Source organism: Emydura macquarii, unplaced genomic scaffold, assembly GCF_026122565.2.
Source record: "Emydura macquarii macquarii isolate MOO-44397 ecotype Brisbane River unplaced genomic scaffold, CSIRO-AGI_Emac_v2 contig_587, whole genome shotgun sequence".
Lineage (NCBI taxonomy): Eukaryota > Metazoa > Chordata > Testudines > Chelidae > Emydura > Emydura macquarii.
This window is the reverse complement of record NW_027130724.1, coordinates 6,578,629-6,586,030: the sequence shown is the minus strand read 5'-3', so window position 1 is coordinate 6,586,030 and position 7,402 is coordinate 6,578,629. Positions and strand designations below refer to the sequence as shown.

The 7,402-nt window shown below is 41.8% G+C and overlaps 1 long non-coding RNA gene across 1 annotated transcript in view; it reads right to left on the bottom strand.

Annotated features, from left to right (window-relative positions):
• Positions 1-3,518: 3,518 nt before the first annotated feature.
• The window catches only part of LOC137147979 (uncharacterized), a 69,596-nt gene continuing 65,712 nt past the window's right edge, over positions 3,519-7,402 (bottom strand). Inside the window, exon 3 of the long non-coding RNA XR_010918405.1 lies at positions 3,519-3,623. This is a non-coding gene — a long non-coding RNA (uncharacterized lncRNA). The remainder of the gene's footprint in view (positions 3,624-7,402) is intronic.

Sequence of the window (7,402 nt, the reverse complement as noted above, 5' to 3'; positions counted from 1 at the left end):
TGATGAGACAGACAGAGTTCTTTGTTGGATCTCTTAATAAACGTAAGAAACAAAGTTCTACAACTGGCCAGTTTGAGACACTAAGAATAAACAGACAAAAAGTGAATTTTCAAAGAAGAGCTTTGATATGAGTGCAACATAATCACAGTGAGATCATCCAATGTTAAAACTGACAACTAAACTTGTTCCATTCACTTTTTCCATAAGGCAAAATGACAATGGTTTTTCCTGTTGATTCAGCAGACTTGGAAATAGTGGAATAGGAAGCTCTCATGAGTGTTTGGTCCAAAGAGCAGTTGGCAAATTATAATGATCAAATGGGTACATGACTTGATTACTGAGCAGGTTGCAAATGATATTCTCAAGGAATTTGATGAGATGTGTGTAAGAGGGTAGAATGCATTAAGAATATAACAGATCACATAATTTTAGAACCCAGTCTGCCACTAAAAATACATCTACCACATGAAGTTACTTTAGCACTAAGAGAGAAAGCAAAAGCTAACTTGATGGAATGGTAAAACTAGATGTTACATACAGATGAAATTAATGGTCTGGTCAATGGGAAAAAACCAAACAAGTTACATATGGATATTAATCCAAAAGATTTGTATAAAGCCATCAAATAAATCAGAGGTCATGTCTAGGCTTCTAACAAAGACATTTTCAGTTTTGGAAGTACTAGGATTTCTAGGTGCTACTGCCATAAAATACAATAATTATTCATTAGTATTATAGGTAGATTGACATCAGAAAATAGCTCAGTAATCTGCAAGCATAAAAACTTATTGGGGCTACAGAGATGAAACTGTGGCACAGAATATGGTTCTGTATAATGGACATTGTGTCATATTATCATGAGGCCAGAAATGCTAAATATAACCCAACAATGCCTGTGTGGGCATTGAGATGTGTACGAACAGAGCCTGAGAAGTCCTATTCAGCACATGTATAAATCCCTCCACTGGAGATGAGGAGTGAAATTCTGGCTCCACTGAAGCCAGTGACAAATCTCAAATTGACTTCATTGGGGCCAGCATTTCATCCAACATGTTCAAGTGTGAAAACTGTACTAAATACAGGAAAAGGATTGCAAAAACCACTGAATCTACATGCAATTCTTTATTGCTCTCAGTCCAAGGCTGGTGCAAATCTCTTTGAATTAAATGGGAAGAGTTGTCCCTTATTAGGGGACTAACGCTCAGGTTTGGGTTTGTTAGCTCGCTTTCTAAATTGCGCTGTTGCAAAATACATCAAGTAGTAAGATACAGCGCTGTAAATCACAGTTTGTTTGCTAATGGATTCCAGATGATTTAACAGCAGGTAAGCTCACGAGTGGCTCAATGCAGCAATTTCATTTGATGTATCAAGTACACCGCACCAGGGCCTTACTATGCATAGTTAAATTAGGATTAGCACAAAACTCAAACTATATGTCAGAAAGAAAGAATTTTAGATTCCACACAGAAAGTGACTAGTCACCTGCCAAAGTAATAGCACTAAGCTTATAAGTGTCACAATCAGCATGAGGGTCAGTCCTATGTGAAGAACAGAAGACATCAACCTATAAGCAAGCATGATATAGTCTCTATCTCTTGAGGACATCTAGAATGCTACCAATGGTGCTTGGGCACTGGCAGAAGTAACACACAGATATACAGTCATTGACAATGATAAACATCAGAAGCAGCACACATAGGCTCCAGATAGCAGACTCACTTCAGCACCCAAGCAAGCCATTGCAGAAGGTGATGTTTGGAGAATACAAGACTGCGTGAATAGAAAACCAATGAAATTCACAGTTAGTAGCTATTGACCAATGCCCAATAAGAGGTGGGAATTCTGATTGTCTGGCCTGGCCTCCACCCTAGATATTCCTATTAGTGGGGATTAATAATTGACAGTTTTCATATCTGGTTGTCATCTTTAGTGGCCATTATGTTTTATTTGCATTTCATTATTGTTTAAACATAACAGCCATCTCAGGAGTCAAAGGAGACTGACCTAATGCAAGGGATATTAAACATCTATTACCCTGATTCATGTCAATTGACCAAGGCTAGGAAATAAAGACCAGTCTCTTACCAGCACTCCTGTGTGTCATATATTTGTTATAAATGGGACCAGCTGTCCACCACTTGGAAGGTAGAGCAGTCCAGCTGCCCACCAGCAACGATGGACATCAGATGTGAAACATTTGTCACTGACCTCTAAGAAACCTAGAGAGAAATAGCAAGCTGCTAAGACTCCTTCCTCCTGCAAGAAAACAGCAAAAGAGGTTAGTGTGAGGTCATGCTGGGGCTTGCCCTGTTTCCTTTCCCGAGTGGAAGATTGTGTGTTGAGTGTGTGTGTGTGCATGCACACATGTGTGTGGGAGGGAAATATCTTCATCTTGCACGTGTGGAATACCCACCATAAACCAGTACATAAAACCACCCCTGTCTCCACCAAATCCCACCACAAGATTCTTACTTTGATGTCTACAGAACCAGATGAAACTGACTAGGCAAGAGGGGAGCTGAGAATACTGCCACAAACAACCACACTAAATAACTTCAGTACCTACAAATTGCACATAGCTATGCTATGACTGTGCACATACACTAGCTATGCAAAAAAGTGTCTGTATGACTGTTACCCTGCCCTCCCATATATTTCTTACATCTACTTGTTGCATCTGAGATTGTAAGAATTTTGGAACAATAACTGTCTCTTATTAGATGTTTGTACAGCACCTAGCACAATAAAGACATGCTCAGGTTGAGGCCTCTTGGTTCTACCACAATATATATTAAATAATCATTTCAAACATGATGAAGTTTGGTTTGGGTTCAGTTCTAGGGATGGGCAAAATACTGAGAGAAGGGGGTGTTTATTTTGCCAAATCATTTTGCCTATAATTCTAGTAATAATGATAAAGTTTATTGTATGTTAAGAGTCACAGTCCTATAGTCTTGTATCAGAGCATATTATAATAGGGAGGTGAAAAGGAGGATGGGTGTCTTAAAAAAATAAATCTGTCTTTCCCCAAACTGCCAGCAGGGGTCATGCATGTGACAGCAGCAACCAGTGTAACAGCTGCCTCATCCTCTCAAACCTTTGGGGGATCTTTCATCTAAACAGGTCTTTTCCAGCTGTAGCTACCATGACACTAAATCTTCCCCCATCTCCACTTACCACCTTTCACCCACTCCCTGTGTGTGGTGACTCTCCCATAAAATCTCATGTTAGCCTTGACAGGCACAGTGTATTCACTGGACCATTATGGAAACATAGTGCCATAGCGAGTGACACTCAAGGGGGATGAAGATTGTTTTCTCATATGCCTCCTCCATTCCCCCTCCCCTCTCTCTGAGTGTGTGGGCTTTTTACAGTGCCAATTAACTCCATGCTGAGGTAAGGGTGGGGGGAACAATGCATGGGGTCCCCCATCCAGCCCGCCATAGCACTGTCACCTTCCATTAAGCAGCTGCCGGTTCAGATGGAGAGAGGGAAAAGCCAGCAACTTGTTTGGTTTTCTTTTTTTCATGGGCACTTCACAACTTCAAAGGCTTTCCTTCAGTTCACCGAAGTCAGAGGGCAAAGGTCAATGGGCACAGTTTGACCTTTCTTTCACCTCCACCCTAAAAGGGAGAGACAAAAAAGAAAAGAAGAAGAAGAAATTCTGGCAAACACTTTTATCCTCTAATCTTTCATCTCCGCATTGTTGCTAACGCTTTGTCGAGGAGACAATGCACCCTTCAGAATCTGACACTTCCACATTGAACTCTTCCTCCTCATCTTCAAGAAGTAAATAAGGCTAAACACCAAAACCAAAAAAGCCTCAAAATTGCAAATGAGGGGAAAACAGGCATTATTGTTCAAGCTCCAGACCGATATGTGAAAAATGCATTTTTTTTTTCTTTAAAGACAGCATTGTTTTATTATATTTTTTTAATTTCTGATCGCCAGCCCTGGGGCATTGAGGAATAAGTTAAAGTTTCAGAAAGCTCTCCACAGCTGGTGATTATATCCCTTGCAGTGTGTACTAAGACATTGAGAAAGCAGCAGAGAAAGTAAACAGTATCACTTCTGTGGATGGGGTGGGGGAAGTGGGGAGAAGAGGAGGAGGAGAGAGGCAGATGAAATTTAAACTGGCAGACAGCCCAGCCACCAATTTAAAACAATACAGCTAGAGGAAGCCAAGAAGGAAAGAAAAACAGAGAGGAGTGTGTGTGGAGAGACACAGAGAGAGAGAGGAGGGATGAAACCTCCCGCAAAGAATTTGAGCATCATCTTTGGGGGTCCACCAGACAGCAGATTAGATTACAGGGCTAGGCTTCAGGGGGCCACATTCTTCTTTTCTTATGTAATGTGTCTATGTGTGTTTTTAATTGAATTGGCAAAGCTCAGCTGTTTACCTCTTGCAGGAAGGACGAAAGGAAGGCACGGGGTCTGGAAACAGCAGTCAGTGTGGTTATATCTACCTCTCAAGCTAGGGGTGTGATTCTCTGATTGCATACACATACCCACACTAGCTCTCATCAAGCTCTCGCAAGTACATCTACGCACACTGGGGAATTACACCCCTGGTTTATAGTGTAGAGGTAACCACAGGCTAGTCTCCTGGATGTCCATGGAAACAAACGAGAAACCACAGTGCAGGGTTGGGTTCAAACCCACTTTCTGACCCCCATCTCAGATGATGTCATTTAGACTCCATCTACACTGGCCTTTCCATAGACTTCAGGAACTGTGCTTAAAATCCACTTAATGAGTTCCAGATTAAACCAGTTTCTCACATGTTACGGCCTGCCAACATGCCTGAAACCAAATCGTGTTAGGGTCACAAACAGGTGACTTTCTATAGCTTTTAAAAACGGTTCTGCCTACCCACATCATGGGACTGAGAGTAGACGATTACCATTGACCAGCCAAACTTGCATTCAGTGATCTGAGCCCCCCGTGTGGACTGGAACTCAGGCTGGCTATAATTCAATTTTCACCTTACAGAAAAGGTCTTGCTAAATAGGTTCAGAAATAGGATCTTTCCAGGTCATGCTGACCTCAAGCTCAGTGGAGAAGACTGAGTCATCCCAGCACAGGGAAGCAGGAGGGAGTGGTTAAAATCCTGGATCATCCATCTTTACTAGGACTAATAAGCCCTTCTTTATGGATAGCTATAGGTGGACCTCGCAGGAAATTAATTTGGAAGAATTACAACAGGGAGTGAACCTTAAAAGGACCAGGCCGTTCTGTGCTTTCGGTCACCCTTCCAGAATTCTGCTAGGTTTCACACCAGCACGAATCATATATAGTGGAGGTTGATGTGCCCTTTAAAGTGCTCCAACAACTGCTCCCACCAAACCCCACCCTCTTCTCACCCACACAAAGCAAATCTAAACAATGGCTGTGAATGCCGAGGAAACAGCATTGCTAAACTTTCAGACTTGCAAGGGATTTAGCCACACTGCTATATTTGGCTGAACCTCAGAAAGTTTTGGGTGCTGAAACTTATTAGTATTATTTATTTGTACTTCAGGAGCACCTAGCTGCTCACACACATGGTAACAGGCAACCCCCATCTGGAAAAAATTACAGGAAAAATAGACAAGACAAGAAACAAAGGGTGGGAGGGTAAGCTGAGGCACTGAGAGGGGAAGTGACTTGTCCAAGGTCACAATGCAAATCAGTGGCAGAGCCTGACTTAGAACCCAGGTCTTCGGACTCCCAGCCTACCCACTGGACAACACTGCTACTTTTGGGAGGAAAGGGAGGTTGCAAGACCAGCTGTCTGTACCATGTTTTAGAATTTCTAAATATGGACCTGGCCAGAGCCAGGCATTGGTAAGATCAGTGATAATTACAACAAATAATAATAAACTTTATAAAAGTTGCTCAAACTTTTCCAAATCTTCATAAAGGTTTGGTTCAGATTGAGTTGACCTAGTGGATGTGCTTGCAATGGGCACGGCTCTCCATTGCTCCTCATGCCATTGACACCAATGCAAAGTGGGCATAGATAAAACCCTGCCAGATGAAATCAGTATCATTTCCCACCTATTTTGCCCTGCTCTAAATGACTGCACAAAGTTCAGGGCAACAGTGATTCAAGTCTGTGGTGTCTCAAGTTGGACACCCAATATATTGACATGTCTGAAAGTGTAGGCCTAAGCATCTGGGTGGAACTGTGATCTAGAGGATTGGGTATCATGCTAAGGGTCTAACATGGATTTGTTATTGATTACAGCTTGGTTACTTCCTGTGTAAAATGAGAGTGAGGACATTTGCCTATTTCACAGGCGGTACTGGGAGGCCTATCCAAGCTTAGCTTCTGACCACACTAACTTGTTGGAAGCTGGGTCCTTAGGTGCATTTTCATAGTGCCTATGCCTTTGTTTGTCCCTGTTCATTTCTGAACCACACTGAGGAGGAACCAATCCAGCGGAGCCCATTATAGAATGGGCCATCAAATTTTGAGCTCATAATTTTAACTCAAGGGGGTAAAGCTTGGTATGGAGACAGACACTGGGGGAGTACCACCCTTCTCCATCACTCAAGGAACTATATCACTTTAAAATGCTAACCTATTCTGACAGTAGTTATAGATCATTTTATTTGCAATGTTATGCCTGCATTCATTTTCCAGACTACCAGGGCACCACGCTCCCTTGATGGAGAATAAGAGTTTTATATAAAATGCACGATGGGTATCAAACCCTGTATAAAGTTAACACATATAAAGTTTGCCATCTGGTGACAATAAATAGTAATAGCATCTGTTGTATTGTTCATGTTTGTAGATTCAATAAAGTTGTTAATTAATGCATTGAACATGACTGCTTGCATGCAGCTCAGAACAAAGCATGGTATCTGCTCAACACTCATTGCAACAGCAGAACGTGGGGAACATGCCACTAAAATCACAAAGGCAACTTTTTACTTCCCTTAAACGGGTGACTAAATCACAAATCCAATTAGGATAAAGTATGAAGAGGGCTTTAAAAGTGTAACTTAAATCATGTCTAGGGCCTCATGCGGCCTCTTGGAATGGGGAAGAATTTCCCCAAGCATCAGATCCTCAGCTGGTGTAAATCAGCATATCTCCATTGATGTCAATAGAGCTGTGCTGCTTAACACGAGCCAAAGATCTGGCCCTGAATGTTAGAACACAGTTTTGTTTTAGAGAACACCTTTCATACACTATTCGGAAGTAGCCCATATTGTTTTACAAAGCATTGACTTAGTACTGGTAGGACAGAGAACCATAAAGCAGTGGTAAAGGATGAACGTTAAGCCAAGCTTCCTTAACTGAAAGGTAGTTTCCCTAAACACTGTACAATACATCAGACCTTATTTCTGTTCAAGTCTTTAAACCACATTAATCACAGAAGGGCTAATTCATGGCCTAGACCCATCTTTC